General features: G+C 44.2%; 1 protein-coding gene across 17 annotated transcripts in view; it reads left to right on the top strand.

Moving 5' to 3' along the window:
- The first annotated feature begins 744 nt into the window (after positions 1-744).
- Positions 745-14,361, top strand: part of PTPRF (protein tyrosine phosphatase receptor type F) — a 375,185-nt gene continuing 361,568 nt past the window's right edge. For all 17 annotated transcript variants that reach the window (XM_088169800.1, XM_088169793.1, XM_088169799.1 and 14 more), the window contains exon 1: positions 745-873. The gene's annotated coding sequence lies outside the window, so the exon portion shown is untranslated. The remainder of the gene's footprint in view (positions 874-14,361) is intronic.

The raw sequence follows: 14,361 nt of genomic DNA, 5'->3' as shown, positions 1-14,361 counted from the left end.
GGCTGGACGGAGTAAACGAGCATCAGCGCGCTGGGCGAGCGCACGGGCTGGAACACGCGGACAGCCACGCCACGGCCAAGCCAGCACAGCTCGCAACAGGTCCCGACGCGGCGCTCGCCCGCTGCCGCCGCCGAGACCCGCGGGGAGCGAGGAGGGCTCCGGACTGCGACCCGTCCGCCGCTCCTCGAACCTACTGGTGCCACCCCCAGCATCTCGGGTCTGATCCGCTCTGCGATCCGGGGTTAAGAGCGGAGAGACGGGGCGCGGGTAAAGGGGCCCGCTCGGAAGCACGGTGGGGCTGTAGCCCCTTCTCCCGCAGCCGGCCGAGGAGGGCGGCGGGGGCCCCCCAGCTGCCAGTCCGGCTCCTTCCGGCGGCGCCTCCAGAGCGCCCGCCCCGGGCCGCGGCCGCGCCCTCGCCCGCCCCACCGGGCCGCCCCCCGCCCTCCCCCGCCCACACCTGGCCGGGGCGGGCCCTGCCCGCCGGCTGCGGGCCGACTCGGCGGGCAAGGCGGGTGGCAGCGCAGCGCAGGCCGCGGTAGAGCGGAGCAGGACTCGGCCGGCAGCAGCGCCTCGCCTCGCCGCGGGGCCCGGCGAGGCAGCGGGTGCCCAGCGCAGCGCAGCCCAGGTGAGCCCGCGGGCGGCAGGTGGCGGCGGCGGGGCGGGCAGGGCTGGGCTGGGCTGGGCTGGCGGCGGGGCGGGAGCGGCGCGCGGCCCCGGCGTGGGCGGGCTGGCGGCGGCGCGCGCGGAGCGCGGTCCCGCGCGGCGGCGGCTGAAGGAGCGAGCGGAGCGGAGCTGCCGGCGGGGAGCGGAGCGGAGCGGGTTTTCTCGCGGCGCCCGGAGGCAGCATGCGGACGGCGGAGCCCCGGAGCCCCGGTAAGTGGCTCGGCTGCATCGCTTCTCCCTCCTCAGCCCCGTGTCCGGCTCCCGACACGGCGGGATCGGCTCCCTGGGAGCCGCGAAACTCCGCCGCCTGTTGAGCCCCGCGGATCGCGGCCCCCGAGCGATGGCCCCACCGCTCGCTTCGGCTCCGCCGCCGCCCCGAGTGCCCCGTGGGGGCCGCCGTGCGGTACCGGAGCCCCCCTACCGTCCGCTGGGGCCACCACGCGGTTTTCCGGTGGCCACCAGCTGCGCCCTGCGGAGCCTGCCCGGGTCGGCGGGGGCCAGCCAGGCACCTGCCGGCGCCGCGATGCCGGGGGCGCGGGGATTGCCGCCGCGGCGTGACCTTCCCGGGCGGGCTGCGGCGCTCGGGCAGCCCTGGCGGGCGGGCTTCTGGCGCTGGGCTCGGGGGAGAGGGGTCGCGCCCCGCGGGGCGCAGCGCTGAGCGCCGCGGGGCGTCCCGGGCGGGGTGGTTGTGCCTTGTGCGAGGCGCGGGGCGGTCGGCAGTGCCCGGAGCGTTTCCCGGCCGTTTGTGCGGCGGGAGGAGGGAGCGAGGGAGGGCGCTGCAGCGGGGGGCGGCAGACCGCGCCTTTTCCCCCCGGTGGGGCGAGCCGCCGCCTGGGAGAGCGCGGGGCTGCCGGGCGGCGGCGTCTTGGGTGGCGAGAACAAAGGGTCCCCGGCGGGAGCGGGCAGGAGCTCCGCCGCTGCTCCCGGGGTGCCAGCTCCCCAGACCGGGGTGGGGGTGGGGGTGTTCATCCCGGTCTCCCCCGTTCCCCTTCCCTGGGGAGCGCGGCTGCAGCCTCCGCGGGGCCAGCTCCTGCCCCGCAGCCGCCTCCGCAACCTGTTGTGCCTCCTGCGTGGTCGGGGGTGCCGGTGGGGCGGGCAGTGCTCCCCCGGGGGGCGGGCGGGCTGGCGTGGAGCGGCGCGGGGTGGGCGCAGGCAGCCCGGGGCGAGCGGGAGGCGAAGGCAGTGGGCGGGTGCGTTTGCCTTCGCGGTGGTTTCTGCACCCACAAACTGTTAAGACCCAACTTCAAGCAGTTCAAATAGCTGGCGTAAATTAAATTTAATGAAAGAAAGTATTTCCGCGCTGTTAAAGGTCTGTTGCCGCGAACCTCTTGTGTGGGAAAGATGTGGTCTGTTTCCAGGAGACTGACTGGGGCAGCTGCTCGGAAGCGTTTTGGAGTTTCGTGTTAATTTCATGTAACCAAATGAAGCCGTGTTGTCAGTATCAAATGCAATATTCTCTTGTCAAGTTTAGAACTGAGCTATAGAAAGTGATTTGGGCTGACGATAACTGGATAATCAAAGCTTCAGTTGAATATTTGTTGGTTTAGAGATCTCTGAAGGCAGCTCACTTGTGCAGGGACAGTGAGCAAACAGAGTTTCCTTATGCTGCTTCTGTAACCACCTTTGTTCATTTTTCAAGGTAAATGCTAGGGAAATGACAAATTTAATTTAAGATTACTAAGGTTCTGTGCTGCAAGTGACTTATCTCCATTTCTGGTTGCTGGGTGATTGTTCCAAGACTGCCAGTTAGGCTTCGAAAGCAGATTTTTAAATAAAGTCCATTGCATTCATTATGATGATGCAGGAAATACGTGGCTCACGAGGTTGGTTTTATGGAAGGAACAAGTGTACTTTAATCCTGATTTTATTATTTCTTCTGTGGTGGTTTGCTGTGAGGCTGAGGACGTAGGAGTAATAGATATCCGTACTGTGAAGCGCATGATCAGCAATCTGAACTTCGAAAGCAAAGACTAAAATCTGTGTGGCAAAGCAGCCAGTTTGTGATCTGAATGTGTGGTGGGTGACAGTGTTGAATTATTTAAGTTCTCGGTTTCTGCCTCTAAACAACCATCTTAATGTGCAAGTTTCTTAGCCTACATCTAGCTTTTGAAATAGGATGCAACATGACCACGTATGTGAAGGGGTTAAAACATGTTATCGCCAAAAAAGTTAAGGCATAACTTCAGATCAAGAGATTTTTATATTCAGTTTAGTTACAAATACTGCCATCAGCCCTTTTCTTTGCATGTGTGTGTCCATGAGTATATTTTGGCTGCTGGTTGGGACCATTAGCAAAATAGTAGAAGCCACTGACAATAGTTTATTCTCATTCATGTTGCCCATGAAAGTGTCAGTTTCTGGAAAATGGAAGTAGAAGCTGTCCTAGGTTGTATATTGGTTGTTGGTTGAGAAATATGCAGGTATTTTTAATTTTACTTTTTAAAACCAAGACGTCTGCTTTTGGGAATGTGAGATAATTGTCGTTGGCAAAAGCAGAGAAGACAGTCAAAGCTTGTGATTATAAAGAGAAAGATCTAAGCTTGTGGGTAACGGAGAAGAAATGTTTTCCTCTTTGTGTCCACATAATGCAGGGCTGTGGGAAGATATGCCTAATGAAGATGATTATTGCTGTGGCTTTTCATAAATCCACTTGTAATGGAGGCTTTGTACAGTTACTTCTGAATCTGTACATTTAAAAACTGCAAATAGCGATAATGGAGTTGGCTAATAGCAGACTGTCAAGTAAGTGCAATCCTTGTGATAATGTTCAGCCATAGATCTCCATTTAAGCATTACTTTTAAGCAGAAAATGTTTCTTGTAGGTCATAGTATATGCAGTTGGAAGGAAAAACCCTGAGTTGTTGCTGCCCGTTCTTGAATCTTAACCAGGTGACTCTAATTGGGCGAAGGGTGCTTTTTCTCTCCAGCTTTTTATCAGATAGGAGGAGATGTACAATTCAGTTAGATCCATTTGATGTGAATTTAGATAGTGGGAAGGAATACTAATAATAACCAGCTTTAAGAGTCTGAAGAAGCTTACCTGAACAATAAACCTGTGGCTGTGTGCAAGTTAAAACTGGGACTTGTGCCTTTTGAAGGATTGCAAACTTTACTGTGTAGCATTAGAGTGAGCTGGATGCCACCACATGGTAGTCTGGTCTGAGCTGCTCTTGTTAGTAGTATTAATCAGGGCAAATCTTTCTGTTTCAGTGATTTTTTTTTTAGTGGTTTTTAGAAACCATGGTTGAGAATTAAATTACTCATGTCTGTTTTACAAGTTAAAAGGTGAAGGTAAGACAGTAGGGAAAATTTTTAATGTGATATCTTGCCCCAGTGCAGAAGGACGTGAAATCATCTATTATTTTCAAGTAAAGCACTCGTAGCAGCTACTGGCTATTTTATATAGTGTTCTGAATGAATGCAATTTTAAATTACATGGCTAAGAAACAGCTTTTGAAGGAAACTGACAGGAGACTTGCTTATGTTTATGTTTGGAGAAATTCATTGAGAAATACTTGTGATGCTCTCCATCGTTGCTTGCCCTCCTTTAAAAGCAATGCTTTGATTTTAATCTTTCACCCAGTGTGTGAGGGTTGGTTCAGCGGATTTACTTCTGTTCAAAACCTGACCATAAAAGTAAACGTTGTTTCTACATATCTTAGTGCAGTGTTCAAACCCAAAATATATGCTTCGTTTCCAGTAAAAACTTGTAATTACATGGGGTGGTAGTGAACTGGAAAGTATTGCAAAACATATGTAAGAATACTGTCGTACAAACCCTAAAACTGACGAATGACTCACTGCGCCAGTGCTATATCAAACTCTATCTATACACAAGGTTTAAATGACAAGTTTACTTTAGGCAGGGAATATGCAATTTTCTTGTACTCTTTCTTCATCTAATGTCAAGTAAGCTTAATGAAATGGTGCATGTGGGCATACAGGAGGTACCAGTTGCAGGGCTTTAATGAACAAGGGGAACAAGCACTGCTTGGCTCCATTTGTGAAGGTGATAGATATAACTAATCTTACATTAAAATGAAGCTTATGGTACTGATGCTTATTTTGAGACGTATATTTCTTTTAATGTACCTCATCATCATTTGTTTATGTGCGTTTAGTAACATTGGTTCTATTTTTGTTTTCTATGGCAGAGACTACTTGGCTTTTTAGCAGTATACATGTTCATCTTTACATATTCATATTAGTTGAATTTTTTAACTGGCATTTTGGCAGTATTTTTGTGAACGTAAAATTCAGGTCACTGCCAAAATGAAAATGTTGTAATGGTCAGCATGGGGAAGGGGGCGATGATTGTAGATTAAAGAGGAAAAAGCCACTTTCCACTGCAACAACACAGGTTTTATTCATGCTTTTGACACTCTCATTATGCGAAGCTTCACAGAGCTTTGGAGAGCCCCCCCTAAAAAACCAGAACGTGTTAACAGGCACTAACATCCTGTGTTTGGGAAGCCTGTGTAGGCTGGGAGAAAGACAAGGAAGAGTGAAGTGTAGGTATCAGGGTTGTGGCACCTGATGAAATGTGTAGGGAATCCCAGCCTGCAAAGCTAAGGAGCCCAGTAACTACTCAGCACTAGGAGGAAGAGAAACCCAGTATTGACTTGGCCCAAAATAGAAGACTTTAAACTATTCACAGTCTCTTAGTTTCTAATTTAACTATTCTGCCACATATCCTGTCCCTTCTTGCTCTCTGTTAATCATCATCTTTCTGGACAGTGGGAAAGACGCCTTGGTCTTCACCTTATGTTGATTATGAGAGCTTAGTGACCAGTGCCTGCAAGTGTTTGCTGTCTGTAGGAAGGTTGAAGTCTCCTGGGACTTTGAAAGGAGGCCAAGTAGGGGAAGCTGGAGCACTTGCTGTTTAATGTCAGTGTGCACACAATGTTTATACACCTGTGCCTTAGCAGAAAAAAAGGGTGGAACAGGTCTTGCTCCTTCAAGGACTCTATTATCTGAGAACTTTATTCTAAAGATTGGAAGTACAGAGATAAGTTAGGGTTTTTGGAGCAGAGGATGGAAGTAATGTTTATAAAAAGCCTGGTTGAGATCAAAATTGACAAAAGTATCTCCTAAAATCTGGGCACTGTACTGAAAGGAAGTATTCTGTTTGGACGCTTTAATCAAGTGCAATCCACTGTGTTGCTGAAATAGAGCAATACCATTAATCCGGGAAGGAATAGGATGGTCCCATTCTCATTCTTGTCCTTTAGAAGTTGTAGAAGCTTCCAGTTTACAACCTGTCCAAAAGACATTTATTTCTTGGCACAAAATTTCAGCTGCAGCTGGCAAGTGGCTAAGTACTTGCTTCCAGCGTTGCTGAGAAAGAGGAATTATTTAGGTTGGCACAAGAAGTTTATAGTTTGGAGTTGTCACATGAAATTGAATGGAGGAAAAACATGAAGGCCAGGCATGTGGCATTGTTCTTTCAAAAGCAGTGCTGGAAATCTGGTCATCACTCGAAACCAAACAGAGCATGCATGTACTTGACCATGGTGAGGATTTAGCTATTGGCTTCATAGGCCTCTCTTCCTTTTTTTTTTTCTTTACTTCCCCCTTCCTGCAAGTGCTGTGTTTAACACTGAATTGCATGTGTGTATACAAAGAATAACATCTGTTCTATTTTATGAGATCCACAGAGCAGGGTTGCTTTTCTATCTCTCCTGTGTATGGATTCTTCTATCATGTGTCATCCTTGCTGCTGAAGGCAGCCAGGCACTTGAGCTTTGTAATATCTTTTCTCTCTGTAGAAGCAGGAAGTTATTCATGGGATGGTACTTGATTCTTCTGTTAGATTTCCTCACAAAATTAGATCTTACAGTGTTTTGGAAAAGTCATCACTTTTCCAGAGAGTTTTCTGAGTAGGTAAAGAAGTGGGATGATCTGCATGTGTTTTTCTGGAGGAGTTTTGGTAATTGTTCATCATCAATGTGTTAGATTTTCTTCTCCCTAGATGTATTTTGATAGGATGGTTTACTGGGAAGATAAATTAGGTCTGAGAAGTATGAGAAAGGCTAGTATAGTGTTTAAATTTTAGTCTACATATTTAAAAAAATATATATATTTTACCTGGCAAATACTGTGCTTCTGATCTTTTGTCTTGAAGAATAATCATAAAAGTTGCAAAGGAGCCTTTTGGACACAGTGAGTTAGGAATGTGTTGAGGTGCTACATACTTCAAAGATGTGACATGAGGGCAAAGGAGAAAAAAGTGTTTTTAAATGGAGTAGTTTCCTTTTTACAATCTGCTGTTTTCTTCAAATGCAAAGAAGTTATGTTTGTTTATATCTTATTAAGTAACATTTATTTTCACCAAATTTGATCAAAGGTTTGGTTGTTGCAGAATCAATAATAATTCTCTTACCTTAAGGAAAAATCTGTAATTTATGAATGTACTGTCCATTGTATTTTAACTACTTGTACTACAAAATTTGCAAGATTACATAAATTGACTAAAGATGCACACAAAATCCAATAATACATTTAGCATGTCAAAGTTCAGTGAAATATGAAACATAATTACCATAAACAAAGAAAATTGGCCTCTTAAACCTATGAACTAGAAGGTGTGGAAATAATTTTGTAATATATATTCTCAGTGGTTTTGCTGAGACTGCTTTGGCACCACCAAAATTCCTTTACGGTCTGTGTATGCTAACGCCTGTGTTATGTGGTAAAAAAAGTACTCATAAACTTGTACTTAACCTCAGGATAAAGCTTGTATTTTTGAACATGAATTTTAGATATTGAATGTCTCCTTGCTGTAGCCTTGTTCGTGAGTAGTTTGCCATTAATAAAATGCAGATTTGAAGAATTACACTTGGGGACACGAGTATTTCAGCAGATTTTATGGCATTACTGCTTCAATTCTGTCTCTTGACGCAAAGGTAGGATTATAAACTTTTGCAGGAAAGTTTTTCTCCTTTAGTATACTTGAGGAATGGGAGTCTGAGTAACACCTCTTGTTGGTTTGTGTTTTTTTGGATTCTACTATGTCTTTGGATCCTGTAAAACTAAACTTAATGCTTTTGGTTAAGGAAATGTACTCATTTGAGGGCTTTTGGCTTGGGAAAAAAAAAAAAGGCATTTTAGAATAGCCTGTCAATTAGCCTAATTTCCTGGGGTCTGTCCCATTGCAGAGGGCTCAGTTTAACACAGATCAGTACGTTCTGGATTCTACTTCACTCAGCCAGGCCAAGACAGGGAGAGCTTGCAGAAGCATGTAGCTTGGCCATGGTTTCAGCAGCTGTTTTTGGGTGGGTGCAGAGTGTAGGTCTCTGTTACTCACAGCTAGGTTTTGGATGAGACTGGAGCAATTGTGGGCTCTTGTTGTCCCCACGCTCGTGCTGTCCTTAGCACAGAGGTGTTGCTTCCTCCTGGTAGTGAGCATCTCTCTTTGCTTTGCTGATACTGCTGCCAACTGCTTGGCTCTTAACTGGAGCAGATTCTTTGTAAACCAGATAATAATAAAATGTGCTGCTACAACTTACCTTCATGCCAGTCTCATTCTTATGCCTGTGGAAGAAATAAGGAGCATAATTAATTATAAAAAGGGAGAGTTCTGAAGCGTTGCATGGCAGCCGGCTGTCATGCTCTTCTAGTGATCCCCCATCCTGCTGTCAGAAAGCTGGGCATCCTTTAGGACACAGCAGGATTTTGCTCAAGAGTGATCAAAGGCTTCTTCATTGGCCACAACCATCAAGGTAGATGGGCAGACGTTTGTTTTTAAATGACTTGCACAGAGTTGCTGAGATCAGCAACTTGACTGCAGTGACAAAAAACATCTTTAGCACACTAGAAATCATGAATTGTTTTGTTTGCTTAGATCATTGAGTGTTCAGGGCAGACACCATGAGTTGTACAGTGTCAAAGAATACATTACACAGCAGTTACATTGCTGGAAAACATTTGTAAATGTAAGCTTGAATTAAAGAGATGTATTTTTTCTCCCCTATTAAACTTGGAAGAGTTGAGCTTTGAGGACCAGTGAATTTTTGATGCTCTTAAATATTGTCTACAAGGAGCAGGTAAGGGATCTTCTGACCTCCTGTTTTGCCATTTTTTTGTTTTCCCCCATGTTTTTCTTTGAGCTGATACTTGTGTGTTGGTTTTAATTGCAACAAGAAATGCAGACATTCTGGCTTTGGCATTTGAATGGCTGACATAACTGCGTAGGTTATAAGTGGAATATAAGCTCTGGAATATTGGCTTTCTTAGGATCTAAAGGGAGTTATCAGGCTCTTAGATTTTTGTTGCACAGTTGGATTTTAATTAAAAATAAACACTATAGTGCTAAGTATTTATGTATTTTTGCCTGTAGGTAGAGTTTTAAATTGGAATTAGCTATACTTTGGTGGAAGTGGATTTTTTTGGTGATGTGGTGTGTTTTTCATTTTTTTTATTTTACTATAATGTTGCCTGTTTAGAGTCTAGTGATATTTCAGTGAGAGTGCATAAAGATATTGCTAGGCAGATTTGTTTATATTTTTATTGTATATTGTAGTAACAATGTAATTATTGCTTTTAACAGAAATGCCTGACTCGAGTGTTTAATTCTGTCAGGCTCAAGCAGTCACTGATGAGGTGATAAATGATAGGTTATGTGTAGAAGTGGATTTGCAATTATTTGCTGCTTTTGGAGAAAAAAAGATGCTTTGTTTCTGTCCAGTGACTAATGTAGAAAATCGAAGTGGTGCACCAGATGGTTTTTTTTTCTAATGACTGTGGTGCAGGGTATTTTTTTTGTACAGAAAAGGGTTTTGACCGAGTTTGTCTCTTGGTTTTTGAAGTTTGAAGTTTCTGCTGCTTGTTAATGCAGCGCTCTTCTCCTCTGGACTTCTCTATGGACAGGCTTTATGGAAAAGCTCCTTTCCCAACCATTCATGCCTGTCTCAGCTCCCTGTCCATCAGGAGGTGGAGAGGCAACGACGTTTTTACAGCACGAGTTGATCACTTCCTTTCATTTGTTTTTATTTCATAGAATTCAAACAAGAATAAGTGTTTTGCTTTATTTGTTGATGTCTGATTAGGAATTAGTGGAAGAAACTGAATTGCGGTGTGATTAACGGTAGTTTTTGTTTCTGGTGTATGAAAGGACTCATTGTCTGAGGCTTTTCCTCCATCGTGCTCTGCCTAATCCTGCTGAAATCACACTAACAACGGCAGCGCTCGAGGCTCCTCGGCTTGTTTTCCTGCGTGCTTAATCATACAGCTGGAAAAAATTCGTCTTTCAAGGGATGGCTGCTTCTCGTGCTGAATGTGCCATCGTGTCATAGGGGCATTGCTGTTCAGGTGGGCGTTAGTTTGAGGGGCCTGGGGAGGGGAGGATCACTAATGTGAAATGGGAAAACTGATCTAATTTGTGCTACTTTTGGGTTTTTTATATATGGGCCTGATGTTTTTGTTAATGCTATCATCTACCTCTTAGCAACTCTGGCTGAAGGAGGTGAGTGCCTCATTCCAGCTTTCAGTTCCTCCCACCTTTCTGTTAGATCAACTTTCTATACTTGCTGTGTATTATTTCTGCAGGGAGGAACTTTAAAATTCCTTGATATATGCTTTCAAAAGCAATTAAAAAAGTTTAAGGTTTGTAGAAATGAAGACATTTCTAAAGTACATATAACAGACACGACTGTTATTCTTCCAGGAAAAACCCAGAAGAAACATAATCCCCCACCCCATGAACAGCCTGTCTTTGCCTCTGAATCAGGTTGTCATTCCAAGGTCTTAGAGTGATTTAAAAATATAAAAAAACTCCCCTGAGGAATCTATTAAAAATTATTTGGTTCACTGAACATTCAGTACACGTTCAGTCTTGGAATCCATTACATGCCCGTAGAAAGACTTGAAAAATCCTCTTTGACAAAGTTGGTCTGAGTTGTGTCCCTTTGGCAGGTGGGTGTGAGGGAATTTCATTGCTTTATTTTCAAAACAGAAGTGTGTGGAATTAATATTGATTTTTATTATAGCTGCTTGCTAGTGCCACTGTATCCAGAGGTCACATGTCAGCTCGCTTTTATAGTGACAGCTTTCCCTGTTCCTTTAGTTGAAGTCTGTAGTTGTAGAGCTCTGGAAATAATTGGGAAATGGTAGGGGTTTTTTTTTTTCCCTTTGAATTCAATTTGTAAAGCTTTATTACCTAAAATTAAATTCTTATCAGGTTGAAATGGTGCATAAATTCTTGTTGAATGGAGACAAACGCTATTAGAAATCAGTGAAACTAAGCTATATTTAATCCTAGATTTATTTTCATTTCTATTGTCATGCACTGAAAACACTTTGCATCTACTTTGTCCATCTGTATTGGCGTTTTTTTGTTCCGATGAGTTTTAATGGTTAAATCTGGGAGAGACGTGTGTTAGAGTCCCACTTGCAGTGCAGTTGTGTGCTGTGACATGGATTATATTTCCAGGTACCTAGTGTAGGTGTTGTCAGTTCCCATCAGCATGTGCTGCTTTTGTCTGCTGAAGAGAGTTGTCATATTATTCAGCAAAACTGCTTTTTCTTTTAAGAACTTTTCCACGTTTTCAGCTCATGATGAAGAGCTCCAGTGTCTCTCAGGTTTTATGTGCAGATATTCACAGTTGTTCACATCTTGGCAGTTTTTCAGAGTCTAAAGTCAGGTAAGGACTTAAAGAAAACACAAATAATGGGCAATCCCTCCGGATATGCAAGTTTATTTGATTAACCCATCTGACCCGCAGCATTGGAGAGCAGTTAAATATTTGGACAGTCAGCAGTCCTGTTAGTCATGTTTCATTAGGTGACGGCCTCCTCCATTTCGAGGCTGCTCTGTTTTGCTGCCGTTGCCAAGTCTTGTGAGATGTTGAAAGGGAGCCATGAGTGGGGGCACGGCGGGTGCTTTGGGGGCTGCTGCTGGACCAGGCTGCCAGGAGGAGCTGGGATGTCACTGCAGCACGTCATCTGCAGTGGGATGGCAATCAGGGGCAAGGGATAAAATTGTTAATTGCACATTGTCAACACTGTAAAGGTTAGCTGGTAGATAAAGTTACCAACCTAGGAAGAAATAGCAGTGCTCCCTGAGAAGTGTAAAAGACTTGTCAAAACCTAATCTAATCTCCTGCATTAACTGTATATAATAATGGATAAATGAATTTCCAGCGAGCTGAGATAGTCCAATTTTAATAACGTCTCAAAAAAATCAAAGGGCAGTATTGTGCTGGAAGAGGCGTATCGTGGTTATCCAAATTTCCTTCCATAGAACTGTTTTTAATGTTATGTGAATGTATACTAATGGTTTAAAAACTCATTTGTCTCCTAGTCAGCAGCTTGACCGGTATTTTAATACAAAGGACATGTTATTATCTTGAACTGGTCTTGTTTTTCAATGTATGTAGCAGCCAGCTGGAAAATTGTTTGACTTTTTAACTGCTGTGGTTTTGATGCAGTGTCTAATGTAAGAAAGTAAAATTTATTTAAAATCAGTGACGCTTTTAATCCTTGTGTTTCCATTTAGATTCAAGGAGATGGGAGCAGATGGTTATGTTGAAGCACTCAGTCTTCCCCTTTTTCTAAAGATCTGTGGTAATTCTCTGTATTAGAGCTAGGTAAAATTCCTATACTTAAAATCTGAGGAAAGTAAGTAGGAAAAAACTGCTGCATTTTAATTCAGTGCATTTCTGGATGCATTGCTGAAGGTGTTCTGATAAACCTTACTAGACATATTTCTATGGGAGAAAAACCTGGTACAAAAAACCCGAACAAACCCCCTTGGGATTCAAATGTGGTTTAAAAAATTACGATAGTGCCTTTTTGTCTATTCTAGCAAGAAAAGAGTATGATTATAATGTATTTTCATCATAAAGGTTTAGTGAGCGACTAGACAGGATTCAGCTCTGAATTCCTGACTTTGGAGTGTCCAAATTGTGCATAATTAACTTAAAAGTCAGATTTTTGGAGACTCAAATGTTTCACAGGGAAATTAATGAGAAATGTAGTGTAATGTACTCCTCTTTTCAGTATGGTTTTCTCACCTGAAATTACCGAGTTATAAATATTTTAAATGGAAAATGGTTCTGAAATGAGCTATGAACAAGTATTCTCCTGTATTTTCGGTCTCAAAGTGAAAAACGCTTTGATTAATAGAGCCACTGCATTAGTTTCTATGGTAGTTTGCTGTGATACAAATGAAGTTTCTAGGTGCGCTTAAAAGATGTAAGTTTGGCAAAATTTCTGCCCTGTCTTTTCACTTAATTGCTTTATGAGTTTGCATATAATCTTGTTAATTAAATTGTTTTCGCATGATTGCTGAAGCGTCTGAGAATGGGTAAAAAGTGCTCTGTATGGACCCGAGCGTTGGTGCTTTGGTATCAGCTGTGTGCAGAGCGTTGGGTTCTGCTCTTAGAGCGGGCAGTGCCTGCCTGGGGCAATGCAGTTGTCTGAGCCATCGCAAAGGAAAGCAGAATTGTTTGACGTGGTGTGAAATAACTTGCACAGCTCAGTTTTGCGGTGCTGCTTGTGTGTGCGTTGGCATGAGGAACAAACGTGTTTGCAAAGTGGCTTTTTCCTCTGATGGTGTGATGCAGTTTGTGCTCTTGCCTTGGTCGGAGGGGATGACACCAGGTGTCTGTCAGGCTGTCACTGCCTTCTCACGCTGCTCAGAAGGGCTGGCTCATTCTAGCTAGCTGTGGATAAGTGGGAATGAATGACTTCACAGGAGGCCTGAGGTAAAGCAGGTGTCACTGTGAAGGTAACTCCAGGAGACTGATCCAGACTCACCAGAGCCATGGGCTCAGTTTCCTGAGCTCTGGCTGTGACCTTGGATATGTATGGGTGAACTGTGAGCTACTGGCAAGTTACAGAAATCCTGGGTGGATGCATGGCCTCTCACTTTGTTTAATAGTGGATTTTAGTTGTTTTGAGGAGGGGCAGAGACGCAGCTGAGAGTTCCCAGCTACATTGCTTTTCAGATCCTTATTTGAAAGTGTTTTAAACAAGGGACATCAGAAGCTGAGATACAAAGCAACCTTTTGAAGTTAAAAGTGGGTCTGCATGAAAATGAACTGCTTGTCTGTGAAAAGAGTCAAGTGTGAAAGGATAGGATGGTTTCACTAAATGAATTTGATAGTCTGAATAAGTGTGGTGAGGCAGAGAGGAGAATCTGGAAAGGTCAGGACTGAGCATGTGACTCTAGATGAGGCAGTGGAAAGACATGAAAGGAATTGTCTAGAAATGCCTTGGTTTACTTTTTTTTTTTTTTTAACTTAGAAGTGATTTATTTATTTTGGTGGAGGTGGTTATAAAAAGGGAATTTTAGAAGCTTGCTGCAGAGAAGCAGGGAATCTGATTCCTTTGGGATCTTGTACCTTTTTCATTCAGCCATTGTGTGGTTTCAAATAACTAGCAGATCAAAGCCTAAAGGAACTCCTTGTTACATGTGCAGTGCCATTTGTAGGCCTTCTCTGTCCTGCATGCTCACGGCAGTTGAGTGCTTCAGCAGCTTTTTATCCCAAGTAGATTTCTTATTATTGCTGTCTTGTTTTCAGTGATTCATGTAACTTGGAGATTTTAACTCAAAGAATTTATGGCAAGTTTTTTTAGTTTCCTAATACTGCTTAAAAGTAAAGTATGAGATATCTGCAATTGATATAGATAAATGTGAAATGATTTGCACTGGTAGCAGGAAACTCTCTGAACGTCTGTACAAAGTTATGGACTCCA

The sequence above is a fragment of the Sturnus vulgaris genome, chromosome 9 (assembly GCF_052056855.1).
Source record: "Sturnus vulgaris isolate bStuVul1 chromosome 9, bStuVul1.hap1, whole genome shotgun sequence".
Classification (NCBI taxonomy): Eukaryota; Metazoa; Chordata; class Aves; order Passeriformes; family Sturnidae; genus Sturnus; species Sturnus vulgaris.
This window is presented reverse-complemented; position numbering and strand designations above follow the sequence as displayed.